This window comes from Passer montanus, unplaced genomic scaffold (genome assembly GCF_014805655.1).
Source record: "Passer montanus isolate IOZ18808 unplaced genomic scaffold, ASM1480565v1 scaffold40, whole genome shotgun sequence".
Lineage (NCBI taxonomy): Eukaryota > Metazoa > Chordata > Aves > Passeriformes > Passeridae > Passer > Passer montanus.
The window spans coordinates 2,981,079-2,997,449 of NW_024368819.1; the positions used below are offsets into that span (position 1 = coordinate 2,981,079).

Below are 16,371 nucleotides of genomic sequence, written 5' to 3' on the forward strand. Positions count from 1 at the left end.
TGAATGAAAAAGAAAATTTTAAAAATTAAGAAACTTGTTAGAAATAAGCTGAATGAGCTGAATTCCTACTAGTCCTGAAGCAACATCTATGCCTGAAAAGCAATGGAACTTTGCAAGGCACCTACATGGACAAAAGAAATGGAACGTTGAACAAAGTTCAATCTATACTTAAAATTTCAGATCCAAGATATGTAGGAAATTACTCAGCATAGATATGCTTATCCACTTCCATTGGCGTGAAATGCTTAAGGTAGGACAGCTTGTTTCAGTCAGGTGAAGCAAACTAAGTTTTGCTGATAAAACTTTTCACTGACACTTCTGCATCTGACAATGAGCACACCGCACAGCTGTTGGGCAAACAATTACACCCAGTTTAAAACCCACGTGCCAGCAAGCTCTTTAGCAACAATTCTAAATATAACACACTAACAGAATTCTCTATGTTTCAGAAATTAATTTCACGCAATAGTGCAACATTTTATAACCAGACAAAAGGAAACACAAAAATCCACTCCAAATTTCTGGGTGACTTATGTGATCTCCCTCAGTACCATGAAGACTGAAGAAGACAAGTTTAAAATGCCCCAGTGCTATCCAGTTTCCCACTCAGTGTTCTGCCTTTTCTAGTCTTTGCAGCAAAAAGGGGCAGAGCAATGAGCATGTAATGAAATCTCCTCCAAAATGTGAATGCAGTCCTTTCTTCTTCTGTATTTACTTACAGATCAGGGTACCCCTGAAGAACTATAAACAGCTGAGAGCAAGAAATAAAAGGACCTCTGAAAAGTTTTATGTCCTCCAAACTATAAATGTCAGGTGGCAATACTAGGCAGTTTATTTTTCTGCAGAAATATATAATTTTTTTCTATGAAAATATTTTCTCTAGGAAAAATAACCAAAAAACAACACCCTAGCTCATCACTGGCAATTTTATGAAATTTATATAAACTTGCAGAAATATTGAGGAATGTCTTTGATAAGTTGAGATGACAATTTATGTTTTTCTCTCCTGTCCAAAAGAAAAGAATGAGCATATTAAAATGTGCTCACATTTTTAGATTTTTGTGGGTTTTCTTTTCTTTTTTTTTTTTTTCACATAGTGGAGGGGTAATGAGAAGGACCAGACAGAAAAAGTATGTCCAGAGATCTGTATAAAAATCCAGATAAGGTAACATTTTGGTATAGCAGCAACAAACCACAACAGGCTGTGTAACTTCAGGAACAGCATTTGCCAAGCCAAACATTACATTTTTACCAAGGTAAGGGCCAGCATGTGATGAGAAATGCTGGAGTTGAGCATGTGCACATGGCTGGGGGGCAAGGGGCACACACACCATTTTCTGAAGGTGGAATTCCTCACTACTGTGCTTTCCCTCCCCAATTAAGGGTTGAAATGAGCCACTGGAATCTGCTGTATATCCTGGGGAAATGAATGCCCTGGCTGCTTTCCAACTCGTATTTCTCTCTTTCTACGGCAAACAAACAATAGGCCCAAAGTAGGATGTTGTATGTCGCTCTGGGGGAAAAAAAAAAAAAAAAAAGTGAAGTATTGATAAACTGAGATTAATTTTTACAAAAATGTTTGTATCAAGTGCATATGCCTTGCCTCTTGGCCATTATGGAAATGTCAGGGGTTTAATTGGCAGCTGTGAATAGCAGCACCTGCAAACAGCTCAGGGCTTGTTCCTGTGGTCTGGCAACATTCTTACTTTATGCTTTAAATAAAGGCTTACTCACTGAGACAGAAATAACTGACAGTGGATGATTGATGATTGCCCATCACGCAATGGGCTGACATCTACCATTCACTGAATCCATTTACAATTCCACTTCCAGATTTCATTAGCAGGGCCAAGACATCTAGGAACAGGATTGATACAGATGGCAGCTCAGTTACAGAGTTCAGCTGATGCTGATCATATGTTAAGCATGGAAAACAGATTACTATGAGCTCCAATCTATCTCATGTGGTACATTTTAGAAACCCTATCTGTTTACTCCAGGTAACCTTTTATAGTTCTATTTATCCTGCCTCATTTCAAACCAGATAGCAATTTTCCATAGTGGAGAATTTATAGTGCCATTTACAACAATGCGTTTATAAAAGACTTACCTCTGTGAAATATTAAGACAAGATTTTGGCATTCTAAATGTTCCCTTTTTGCTTAAGGAGGATCAAAAAAAATGTGAGCACATGAAATCTGTGATTTCCCTCATCAGGAATATCCTCTTCTGAGCAAAAGAAATGGCTCACTCAGCACTGCTCACCTGTGTAGGTCTCAAACCCCAGTGGCTGCAGAGTTCAGAGGCAAATGAAGAAGTTTCCAGCTAGAGGGGCCGGTCCCATGTTGCTCAAAACTCCTGCTGACCTCGTCCGAGATGGGACATAGCATCCTGCTAGTCCTTGTTTTTATCTCAAGTTCATCAGGTTCATGGGCTCTTCTTCAGGAAGGCTGAGGAAATGCAGTTTTCCATTTTCGTTAACAAACTAGGCCAAATATCAAATCTGAAGTTGTTTTCAAATCCCAGAAAGTCTGGAGTTGGTCAGACACAGGATTTCAAGTCAGCTTGCTGTTAGCATGAGGGACACTTCCAAAATTCAGTGTTCCCTTCAGACTGAGGGCTAAAGTTTGGACACTTCTCCTTTGGTATTTGGGTGGTGAAGTAGAAAGTGCTAATTTTACTTTGGCAAAAGTAAACAGTCAAAGCCTAGAAAACACTCATAACACTATTCCATGCAAATAAGCAGCCTTAAATAACCCAAAGTAAGGAGAGCAAGCAGAGCAAGATCCAGGTATAACATCTCATCCCAGTAACTAAGGGTGTCACTTTCTGTGTTGATGCAACTGTTCTATAATAACCAGGGCTCTCAGGGCAGCTGCCAGAAGCTTCAAGAAGACAGTCTTAATTTTCACATCAGTCCACAAGCTTAATTTTAACATCAGCCCGGCCTTCAAAACTATCTGAACATGCAGGAGACCCTTTGTCAGCTGCTCTACCCTTTTTTTCCTTCTTGTAGGTTCACCCTCTTCCACTATGCCATTAGTAAGGTCTTCTGAAATCCAAATTTATGCTGTTCTTATTCATATAGCCAAAAGATGGGGCAGTGGAAACTTGTGTTAATGTGGATCTTTAGCAGGTGCAGAGATTGCGACTTTCCAGGCTGATACTTGCAGTGGCTTTCCTGAAAGAGCTCTGTTTTGTCTCAGACTTTCTGAGACAAATCCATTCCTTCCATATTTCACTGAACTGTGTACATTTAGGCCACTACTTCAACCTCCCTACATAATTGCATGCAGTCTATCGTGTAAAAAAATAGTGGTTCTTCTCTTTATCATGATTATTTAAAACAATTAAAGATGACTACACACAAACTTGAGAATGAACATGGTGCAAATATTTATACAGAAGCTAAAGCTAAGACTTTTTCTCCCCTTTCTAGATGTAACATGGAAGTTTTGTTCCAGAAAAAGCATTGTGTAGTTTAGCTAAAGACAGCAGAAAAAACCTTCCTTGCCACCTCATTACATAGAAAGCTCCATGCTTTTTATCTGTGGGCCTTCTCATATGTGGGCTACTACTGGTAGTAATAGATGAGAAAACAGAGGTTTTCCAAGAAATTCCTCTAAAGCTGAAAGAAGTACATTTCTGTAACATTTTTAAAGTCAATAATACAAAACAGGTTTTTTAAACTTGTCATAGATACACAAAAAATACAGCAGCTGTCACAGAAACAGCAACACCTTGCTTTGGAGATGAGGATGAAACAGGACATTGAAAACTAAATTTTTTATTCTAGTTTCTGTAATTCTGGCTTAGTTTATAGATCTTCACTGAATTTTTTGCTATCTAGCACAAATCTGGAGGTAGTGGAATATTTTTTGCTATTCTTTGTAAAGATCCCATTAAAAGAACACCAAGAAGATACTTCAGCCTGGCACTCAGGGGTCAAAGCCACCTCTCCACAGCAAAGACTGGAACCACCACTTTAAAGTAAAACAGGTGTCCTGGTGCTCTGTTGAGCAGAGGAGTAAAAAAATGACAGATACTCTCCAACATCAAGAAGAAGAAAATTTCACAACTGGCTTAGACACAGGCATCTACTTCACTGCCATCTAAAATGACATGAGACACATCCCATACAAAACAACCAAAAATTTCTAGAGAAACCTTACTCATGTCCCAGGAGTGAAGACATTACACATCTACAGATCTTTTTTTATTTTCTTTTTAACGCCCGTAAATACTGCTTTATCAGTTTTCAGGAAGGAAATAGATGCAACGGGAAAATTATTTACTTCAAGTTATTTACTTTATTTAAATTAAATAGTGTTTGAAGGATCTCTGCCTCATATTTAGATCTGATCTGAGGATGCTGCAGTGTGGCTTGTGAAGTCAGGGAAAGGTATGTCCAGTGGGAAAGACCTTGATTTGTAAGTGGAGTGATGAATGGAGTGTGGATGTGATGGAGTCCTGCCATTTAACAGGACATGGAACACTTCCCTTATGAAGTGGAGCACCTGTCCCTATGAAAACAGGCTGAGAAAGCTGGGACTGTTTTGCTTGGAGAAGAAAATGATGTGTGGATGCCTCACAGCTCCTTCCAGTGTCTGAAGGAGGAGACAGGAAAGCCAGAGAAGGACTCATCATCAGGAACTGTCACACCAACACAAGGGGGAACAGAGACAAATGGAAAGAGGGGAAATTTAGGCTGGGTAGCAGGAAGAAGTTCTTTACTGTGAGAGTGATGAGACACCAGAACAGGTTTCTCAGGAAGGTTGTGGATGCCCCAACCCTGGCAGTGTTCAACACCAGGTTGGATAAATCCTTGAGCAACCTGGTCTAGTGGAAGGTATCCCTGCCCATGGCAGGGAGAATGAGATGATCACAATCTTTAAAGTACCTTCCAAGACCTTAACATTTTATAGCTCCATGATTCTTTGACACGGGCTGCCTTCAATGTGGTTCAAAGCTCCAAGGCAGACCAGCAGTGAGGGCAGTTAGAGTGCACTTGCATCCATGGGAGAGAGTAAAATAATCTCCAGAACATGAGCGATGAAGAACATCTTGGGACAGCAATATTTGCTACTAGCCTACCTAATAACCTGAGAAAAATGTCTTAGCAGATGCTGAGGTGGTTTGGTTCTTTGTTGTATTCCTGTCCCCAAATATCCCTCACAATCCTAAGATCACAGGGGACACACAGATGCCTCCACCAGCGCATGACAAGGTCACAGCTTACCCCCTAATTATTGCTTAATTTTACTCTTTGTCAGAGGCATCAACTTTCCTGTACCAAATAAATGCTATCAAGAGGAAATTTTTATGCTTTAAATTGTCTAAATACATTCATGTGAATTTGGGACAAACGTACTGCCAGGGCTACTTCAGAAGGTAAAATTTCCCATGATTTTTGATACTTTCAGATCCTTTAAAAAATGGGCACAAACAGGGGAAGGGAAGGGAAGGGAAGGGAAGGGAAGGGAAGGTGTAAAATAAATGGCACTGTAAATTGCACAGACAAAATGTATGAATAGATATTGGCTAAGGTGCTACTTTTGGGAGAGTGCCCCAAGAGTTCCAGCTGGCAATTAAAATTGTTTTCAGCTCCCTCTCTTATTTTCATTTAAATAATGATTCACCCATATATAATACATATAATACAGCAAAACACATCGTGATTGTGTAGAAATAAAATTATGCTTTGGATCAAATCCTTGTTATTATGTGGATGGTGAACATTTGATCTGTATTTATTGCACTTGGACTGAAGTGTGCAGATGACCAAGTATCCTCAGTTGGGCAGTTAGCAGATCTTTACTTATAATTTATAAATAAAGACTATGTTCCACTGAACAATGGCTCAGTGCAGCCTACTAATCATCACCTTTGTGTCACCCCACTCAGACAACCCCCTTTCTTTTTCTGCATGGCTGTGGTTGAATTCTTCATAGGGTTACCCTGTATCATATCTCAAAGGTACATGGTGTGGCACTACATTGTTAATTTGAAATGAAGGAGAAAATTGTTTTCCCAGACACCAGAAAATACTAGGGATATATCAACTCTATTTGGGATGTCCCAGGAATGCAGCCCAGTTTCCCTAAAATGTGAGGGGGGTGAAAGGGGCAGGGTATGGAAGACAGCTGAGAAATTTGTGTTTACACTACTTGGCCTTGTGAAAAAAGGGTAATTTTCCCCAATTCATAAAATGTAACCCCATTTTTCTCCCATGGTAACTTTTACTGAAAGTAAAGGAAGCCATTCCACCTTCTCACATCCCAGCTCCTGTTTACACAGGCTCATTGTGCAACCCATCCATGTCATTGATCCTCTTACGCTCTAAATCGTGACATTTGCTTGGACCATTACGATTAAAACTCATTCATTTCTGGCAGATAAAATCTCTGTTTTCCATGCATGAGGGCAGACAACACAATAATGAAAATTCTGATTCAAGAGCAAAGCACCCATGAGTTCTTCAGAGCAACACATTGAAAAGGTAGAAAAGTGTGTCAGAAGTTTAAAAAGGGGGCCACCAAATGGGTGCAAATAAAATTCTGCTCCAAGGCCATTTTTTACTGCCATGATGGTGTAAAGAAGCCTAAACATTAATGAGAATCAAACCCCGAGGCAGAAAAAACAGATGTTGACTCATAGCCCACAGAAAAATTAATGGCAGATAGAAAAATAGAGCTATGATTTACCCCAACAGTGGAACCCAACTGATTTTAGCACAACCATCTACCTTGAGAATTTGACCTCAAAGGCGTCACACTTACACTGCATGGACAAGGTGTGGGTGGAGGAAAAATCCCCAAGGGACAACAGTATCTGTAACAATTTCCTGGCAGGCCAACCTGGATGACTTATTAACCAATCCTAGCAAAAGCACCTTTGCAAGAGGATCCTAGTAATTTTCTCTGGCTATGAACAACATCTTGTGTTTGAGCTCTGTAAAAGTTTTGAGTTGACTTACCTATGCCTTTACTCAAATCTCTAAGAATGACCCTGCTGCTTAAATTCACACTGAGGAGAAATTAATAGCCCTTCAGGTGAACTGGAGGTAGCCTCAAATTCTGGAAAGATGGGTTGACCGTGATTTTTTTTAAATTACAGAAAATCCCTCTTGATCGTTTGTATACACAAGAGTTTCGGAATTTTTTTTAATTAAGAAAGAGACAATTAAAATACGTAACTAATAAATGTTCCTGAGAGAGGTGAGACAAAATTCTCTCACCAAAGGCATGTAGTGAACATTCCTTATGCAGAACATCAGCGTGAAAATTCTCTGCTTGAATTATGATACTCAGCAATGGCATTGCAAACAACTATTTTTTTTCTAGGGGTTCCTACCTCAAGTTTAACAGATTGCTCTATGATGACACGTAGTTTCAACTTGGGAGCAAGCATTTCTTTTATCAACTGCTTTTTCTTTTCTTTTAAATGGTGATTTCTTTTTGGTTTCACTTGTATGTAAAATGATCTGGGATGCTTTTTGCACTTGTGTACAGTAACTCAAAAGCAGCTTTCATTGGAACAGTGAAATTTGGCAAGTGAACAGTCAATATTACCCTCTAATTGCTTTCAGCATTTTTGCAAAAATAAAAATGTCATTTAAAATGGCTGAGATATTTCAGTTTGAAAAGTGGCTACTGAACAGGCACAATAATGTTATGGATTTTTACTTTGTGTTTGTAATGCACATATTCAGCATAATGTGATCTCTAAAATATACATCCCCAAATTAGGCCTGTACTAATAATTGATTTTTTTCACTTTAATGGCTAAAATAGAAAAATTAAATCTGTTTCACTTGATATAGAACATTTTTTCTTCTTCCTCTCCTCTGTGAAAACTCACAAACATTTTCCCAGAGGAGTAATACCTAAAAAATATCTCCATTTAAGGGTCAAAAAATATAAGATAAAAAAATACATTAAAAAAAATCTACATTGCACACACTGTACACAAAGAGAGAAGGACATTATCATGTTCTTCCCTTCCTGTTTTCCCCGCATGTCACACTCTGAGGACACATACCCTACAGTTTAAAACCCCACTTTCTTTAGAATCCTCCAACATAAAATGAATTGGGAGTGCCTTTAATAATAGGCTACCAGAGACTATAGGAAAATCGGGTCCATTCACAGTCACTCTCATTGGTTTTTTGTGGCCAAGATGAGTGCATTACTTGGAGAAGTCTTTACATAGAATGTGGACTTTTGAGTTTGCTCCTGGGACCTGAAGATAAACTAGAGTACATGCCCTTATTCCACTCTGGATTATGGCCTTATCAGTTCTCTCCACAGGACAATGAATATTTAGCAAAACCTTCCATCTCCACCAGCTTTGACAACACAGACTTGTATGTAAGAGTACATCTTGACCTTCCCATGAAGGCAGTTATGGGACAGAAAGGCCATGGGAGCACAGGAGAGGGATGGGGAGACTGCTCCCAGGTAATGGGAAGGGAAAAGTGCCACCTCCTTTCTCTGCTGATGTTTTGGGTGGCCTTGAACAAGCCCAGGCTTTGCCAATGAGTGGCAGGGGAAGAATGCCTGTTTTGTGAGATCTGCCATGTTGTGTGGACATCTGTGGTCCTGCACATAAACTAGAGTTTAAATACCCACAGGTGACCCGACCAGTTTATACTTAGGTACCACAAGCCTTCCTACACCGTGATATGGCTTTGTGCTGCTTTGAACCTTCACACCAGCCTCTTCTCTCCATCATGAGGCAAGTTTTAAGGTTGTGATATGGTTAAAAGTACACTGTTTATTTTCATTTGCTATTCATTGTTTTTAACATACAAATTGGCAACATGCTTTTGTCCTTTTCTTCTACATTCACGAGGATCAAAGTTCTATTTTACGGCTGGGATTGGATTTTTTTTTTTTTTTTTACAAGAAGCTAGAGATGAGTCCATGTTCATGTGACTGCAGAGCCCGAGGCTTTAGAAATCATCACAGGAATCTCACTAAACATCATGTGCTGACAGCAGAGCAAATAGCGAACATTCACTTGTCTGGTGAGATTGTATATTAATTCAAGACCATCAAGAGGCACAACCATATTTCTCTAAAAGCCAACAGCAAGTCAAGGCGGACTAGCTGGGAGAGACGGCTGAACAAACAGGCGTTGTTCAGACCTTTAATCCCTTTGAGGAGTCCCCACTGTACCTCTCTCATCCACCCCCTTTGTCTGAATGGATCCACCACGGTCACTAAGAGGTTTTTAAAAAGTCTCCCTAAGTTACAATATGCCATTCTAGGTCCTTTTCTGACAGGAAATACTCAGCTCCATCTATCCAGATGGAGTTAATTTGGCTGAACTATGCTGCCCTGGGTGAAGGATTTTCAAATATAAATGGTACAAATGCAACTTTCTCTGCCAACAAAGTCATCCTATGTTACAATTTCCACCATCTCTACCCCAAGCCTGCCTTATAAGGAGCGCGTTCCTTCTGCGGAGATTCATTCTGTCATTAATCTACGTCTTCTTTCAACAAAAAAAGAAATATGGAATGAGATTACCAGAATGGATGGCCTGGTGCAGACTAGAGAACACTTCTTTTTAATAGGGATTTAAATTTGACATCAGTTAAATGTCTTGTGCCATCATGTTTCAGCTCTGTTATGTGAATTCTGGACCACGCTACCTACTTGGATGTGAATTCACTGGGCTGATTTTAAGGCTTCTCCCCTGGCTATCCAGAGGAACTGAAATTCCATATCCTGCTCCAAAGCTGGCTCATTTGGCCAAGACAGTGGCACAGGGTAATGGAAGCTCTTTCCAAGAGGGATGTGCAGCCAGTCTTCACCGTTCCGCTGTGCTGTCTGCCCAAGTCAGCTGGGAAAAGAGAAATGACAGGCAAAAAAGAAAAGGGCTGCTTTCAGTACCTGGACAAGCTTCTGCACATAAACCCCCCAGTCCTGAGCTTGTTCTCTTCCTTTCACTCACGGGAAACAGGAATATTCACTTAAGTTACCCTGCTGTGAAAGGGTAACAGGGAAAATGCAGAAAATATTTCTTTCCCTCAAAAGGGCTGATCTTATTTTCCAGCACCCAGGTTTAATTAAAACGCTAATACCATGAATCCAACTGCAAGAAAAATAGCCTTCATCCCACAGTGTCCGTGTAAGACATGAAACTGCAAAGTGGAAAGCTCCTTCACCTCATACTAAAACTGATAGGAATTGTTTTCTTTCAAAAACCTCAAAAAGCCTCAAAAACATGATGTAAATTTCTGGGCACTGTGACTATTTCTACCGTCTTTGAGATTCAGCACACAGCATTTTGGCTGCTGTGCTTATCTCCAAACAAATCACTCTGGGTAGTGGGAAACTAAATGCAGATTTAAAAATAATAATCCCTTCCCCAGCGAGAAGCATATGTGTTAATTTTCCCTGCTATCTCTCTTCCTAATATTGTTGATCAAATCTTTGATTAAAATAACATCAGCAGCTGAGCCTGTGTGACAGGGAAGGAACTGAGCAAGTTTGATTCAGACTGCTACAATAATTTGTATTTTTTAAGTGCATTGTGATAATACAGTACCCTGAAGAGCTAATATTCGTTCAGTAAGGGCATGCAACATGATTCTTTTATTTCCTGCCTCTTTCTCTCCCATGCAGTGATTGCTAGATACTGGGACATGTTTTTATTGTTTCTCAATAATATTGAGGCAGTACCTGGAGTTTTCAGGTTTTCATTGTGTGCTTCATAAAGAAAGTAAGATTCTGCTTTTATTCAGAGAAAGCAATCACTGAATAGACAAAGAGGAAAATAACACTGGAAAAAAAGGCTGGCAAGGAAATAAATACTGTAGTCCTTAAAATTGCTAAATCATCTTCCAGCTACTTATAATATTCATCCAAGAATGTCCAGCAGGTATTACACTACACCTGTGAATACCTATGTGTATTCACATAGTAACAGATATTCCCTGTTATAAAGAATTATAGTACAAAAATAAGACGGGAGAGAAACCAGAAAGAGGAATTTACCTGCCCAGCTTAGTAGCAGCCTGGGAATTCACCGGCTCACTTATGATTTCCAATCCAAGCTGCTCGGCCACACAAGTGCAACTCACTGGCAACCACAATACCTTGGTCTTGGTTTTGACCAAGGAGAAGCAAATATCTTCAGTGGATACCCTGAGATGCAAGATGAATGACAGAAGGAAAACATCATGTAGGATTTTCTGTCTCTGGTTATAATAGTCACTGAAGATAGTACGTTAGGAATGGAATTGGATGGGGGGCATGAAAGGAATGAGGGATAGTGGTTTGCTGACAAACTTGGAGAAGATAAACTAGTCATGACAGCCAATGGACAAACATCCTTTGGGCTGTATTTTCTTCTATAGAAAAAGATCAGAATCATCCACTGAGCTTTTCTTGCACCACAGAATCCCTCACACTTACCCTAAACTAGGAAGGAGTTCTATTGCAATATGGGGGTTTTTTCTGCTTTTGTATCCTCTTTTCTTTTCTGGCTTTGACAAGAGCTTTGTTCAAGAGAAGACTGAATAAAAGACCCAAGGCCAGGTGTTACATAGTTGAAGACCAATGCTAAAACAATGCAAACAGGAAAACCAGAGGGAGACAACTGAACTTTTATTCCACTCTTTTAAAGTTATTCCTTCTCTTCTCTCCTTGTGCACTGCTCTCACTATATATCCAGTTTAAATTCACAGCTGCAAGAAGCTGTTGGAGCTTAGTTTTCACAAAATTATTGTACAGCTCTCTCAAAATAAGATTTCTCAAAGATTACTCAGACTCTGCATCTGAATTTGACATCTCAGCTCTTACCTACAGGTTTGGGTGACTTCCCCAGTTTTCCACCCATTTACCTCATTATTATTTCTTCATTTAGAAGGGAGAAAATTTCTCAGTCCAAAAATGGCCAAGAGGAAAATTATAGCCATAAAAATATCATTGTGGAAAACTGACCATGTCGGTCCATCATTCCTCAGCAGCTGCTAATCTTCACCCTAAAAAACTTCCACTTTTTAATAAAGCTACCTGGGTATCAGGGAATGCTCTGGATGTCTAAATATAAAACATTACAGGTCTGTGGGTGGTGTCACATGAAAAGATAGGGCCATGCCTTATGCTATAAGAAGAAACTAGCTCAGAAAATAAATACTACAGCACTGGGGGGAAAAAGAATAGTCTAAGGCTTTAACATGGCCCTGACTTGTATTAAATCTATAAATTGATATTGCATACATTCAGAATACTTGTAGATAAAACCTTGCTGCTACTTTCCCAGTTCTGTAATTCAGTACTGTATTTTGGGATAATATTGAGCTGCTGATGTTTGAAGACCCCTAGAATCAAATGATGCCAGACCACCAACAGGCAAGAGCTACAGAAACAATCTGTGTGCCTGTGGCAGAGACCCGCTGTCCAGACAGCCCACAGCCAGCCAGTGCAGCAGCTGAGTGGGCTGCCAGATTCCTGAAAATCCCAGGAACACAGAAGAAAAGGCACAATAAGACCACAGATAAATTGCAAAAAATCGTTTTATAACTAAAAATGGTGCTATTGACAGGTATGGGATAATAACCTTTGAGCTTTTATTTACAGGGGGCAATGGATGTACAGAGAAAAAGTCCACATGGTTTCAAAAAGACTGAGGGAGAGCTGGAAAAGTATCAATGCTCCCAAGGAGCTGGAAATTCTGATCCCACTGGTGTTGGCAGGTGAGGTTTTGTCAGAAACAGCAACCATCACTGGGCACACTCCTGAACCCATATCCAATTCAGTGGCAGCTCTGAAAGATGAGGTGATAATTAGAGCTTGAAAACCAAACACAGAACAGTGTTCTCTGAAAATATTCAATGTACCTGCCTTCTCAGTCACTTGCACACCTTACCATCAAGCTTAACTCCTTGAGCTGTTAGAGAAACTGGTTGTCTCCTGAAATTTAATGGCATTCATGAGACAACCAAAACCTCAGAGGAAAAAACTGCATTTTCAGGAACATTTCACCTTCTGCTTTTGAAGTCTGTGATAATATTCCTATTATATGAAGTGTATGATTTTATTCTCCATATCAATGGGTAAAAATGTTACGCTAAATCCAGTCCTTTTTAATTGCTGAAGGCTGTAACAAATGCAACATGCCATGGTCTAGTCCTGCATTTATAGGGAGTGTCTACACCCTTGGGCATTCAGACGGATTTTTTCTGCAGATATAAATATATATATATACACTCAGACACACACTTTGCTCAAACACACACACACCACACATCTTTATAAATACAACCAGGCACAGGACTGTATTTATGATATAAAACTATTGCTTCCCCTTTAATACCCAGCTCATGAATAATTTGCGAAGACTGAAGTATTTTCTCCTGCATCACAAAACTTATTTGTTTGGCTTCCTCATTTATCTTTGGCTCAGATTTGCAATTTATGCCTTCTCACAGCTTTCAAATATCTAACATTTCTTTTGTCCCTTGCCCATAACATTTAATTTCTCTCCCACTGATTATTTATCTCTGCAATTTAAAGCTATATTATTTAATGCTACAAGCTATAAAGTGTTGGGGGATGTCATTTGTATGAAAGATGCTGCACAAAATAGAACTGCATTGTCCTATGACTCCAAGTTCTTCATAAGTAAAGTACATACCATTTCCACAGTCATAGCACAAACATCCATTCTGTATCAATATATTGTTTATTTTTTAGGATATCAAAACGTACATGCTTTGAAATATATAGAAACAGAAGTACTTTTTTTCCCTGCTGAAATATTTGATCTTTAATGTCTTAAATGAAAAGGAAGCAGAAAAAGCTTTTGCTCAAGTAGCAACAGTGACCTCTAGTGTGTTTTTCAAATTTCTTGCACTGAATTTACACACATTGTTCCTTTAACCTTTAGGGCATTATTTAAGAACAATTTTCCAGATAATATTTGGACTAATTTTCTTATTGACTCTACTCTATATCAGAACATGATTCTTGGGCGATCTTCTTTTATCCTTGTAATCTATGGTAAAGTAACTGTGTCTTCATTAATGACTGTAATTATCATATATAAAGTTGTCATTTAAATGAGCAATCATCTCTCTCACACATACGTATGCACACACACAAATTGAGCCTTATTTGTAGCATGAATTGAAATTTGGCTAAATATCCTATTTAGCTTCAAGCAGTAAACATCAGGAGCACAGATTGCATTGGTTGACAGAGTTTGCCAGCCAAGACCACAGTTGGGGTTTTCTCTCCCCACAATTTTTTTTTATTTTATTTTATTTTTTCCAACCAGACTAATCTATACCATGCACAGATTGTCTTTTGGATGAGGAATGTTGCAAGAACACTCCATAGAGCATACAACTGTTAAATTGGCACTGCTGTCACTAAGCCTATGTCAGCACTTCCAATCTAAGATGCTATTTTCAGTTTAAAATTCAGTTACAAGAGCTGTTATGTACTGGCACTTTGTGCACGTGGCCCTTCAGGGAAGGAGGTTATTCTGAACTAGAGAAGCATGTGTTGGCATGATGGTGGGTTTTTGTGCATGCTGGTGTCTGGGTACTCACAGGTTTTGGAAGCACAGTGAAAATATTCAGGCCAGACCACTGAGCCCTGTTGAACTTTTAGAAAAGCAAATACATGATCTACTTATGACACCTACTTTTCCCTTCCTTCTCTACAGACCTCAAAGCCAGATTTTCCTATTAATAAAATGTTTCTCTAAGCTCTCTTGATTTTGAAAAGTACAAGTGAATTTTTTAAGTAAATTATCATCAGATGAAACTCCTTGCAGGTTAAAGAGAACAGAACTGGGAATACATTATCAAACCAAAGCATCTGCAGACTGTATGTGTACAAGTGAACAAAACTACAGACACAAAAGAGTAGCTGAACCCACTTATATGCAAAGAGAAACCTACATTCCACACCCTAAATTATGTCTGTCACATGGGCACTGATATTTTCAAGTGTGACTGATTTTTTTTTCATCCTTTCATGTTCTAATGGAAACACTATCCATCTCTGCAATTCACTGGCTGAGAAACAGTTTAGTTAGCATTTGTACTTAATCTTAAGCAAGTGCAACTATTTACATGCCTAACAGAGGATGCATCCTCAACAGCTTTTCTGGGTCTTCTATTTTACATCACCAGCAAAAGTGCATCATTTTACTTTATTTCAGAGACAGGGATTCTTGTGAACCATCAAATCACTAAAGTGTATATTCTAAGAAAAGAAGATAACAAACCAGGACTCCATCTTTCAGTCACGCTGCTGAACTTTCAATTTTCCTTCCCACAAATGTGTGAATTAAGGACACACGATGGTGATGGCCTTAATTTGATTCCTCTGGCTTCTCTCAAGTCGAGATAGCACCCCAATGTCATTTTTTCTTTTAACTTAAGGAGGGTCTGAATCCATTCAAGGCAAGGGAAAAAAAGCTTTGGTCACATATTTAAATGAACAAATGAGTTTAAGAAATCCTGGGAGAAAGTGCAAAGGGATTACAATGTGTCGATCTTCAATGTGCTAATTGCACTGCTGTTGAGGAGGAGAGCCATATTTCTGATTGAATAATGGAAAAGAAAAAGAGAAATGAGGAAAAAAAATTAAGTTTCAAGGATCCTGTAGGGGTCTCTGGAAGGACTTGGACCTACTGTCCTTGCATATCTTGACCCATCTGATGAAAATCAAGGCTTGGTATTGCGAGAAATGAAATGAGGGATTCCAGGTAGACACACACTTGAGGTAGATGAAGCATCTTGTGACCTCCAAGAAATATGAGTGAGACATTATGGCTCTAATGCCTTTCAGGAAAGGGGATCACTGTGTGCATGGCCAGCCTCAGGTTGATCCAGAGAAGGAGGTAGGAAGGAGGCACATGAAACTAAGCACACAAGCCTTCTCCACAATTTAGAGGAACTGGCATCTCCAGGAGCCCTGGCTTCAGACTCATGCCAGGTCTCATTCAGCAAATATTCCCCAAACCTGGCATCATTACTGCTCCTACTCTGTGTTACTTTCCTCAGAACCCATATTGTTGAACTGGACTCTACATCCTCTCCAAATAAATAAAATCCTGTATCAGGCTGGACGACACTGATGAATGCTGGTTTCTCCTAATAACAAAGCACAGCTCCTGGAGTTTTTAGAGCTTTTCTTCTTTTCCCCTTACCCAGCCTGTAAACAGCATAAATTAGTAATCAAAAAGATACAGCTCTCTGAATCTTTTATGATGGTGTGAGCAAAAGAGAAATTTGCAGACCAAAGGCTCTAATACACATATTTGTAAAGGTGGTCTTTGTTTAAGAAGAATAGAAAGGCTGGAGGTTTCTCCCTCCCCTCACCTACTCTTTGTGAGCTAATT

At 39.3% G+C, this 16,371-nt stretch overlaps 1 long non-coding RNA gene across 1 annotated transcript in view; it reads right to left on the reverse strand.

Annotated features, from left to right (window-relative positions):
• The window catches only part of LOC120506852, a 57,348-nt gene extending 54,563 nt beyond the window's left edge, over positions 1 to 2,785 (reverse strand). The window contains exon 1 of the long non-coding RNA XR_005628617.1: positions 2,266 to 2,785. This is a non-coding gene — a long non-coding RNA (uncharacterized LOC120506852). The remainder of the gene's footprint in view (positions 1 to 2,265) is intronic.
• Positions 2,786 to 16,371: the final 13,586 nt, after the last annotated feature.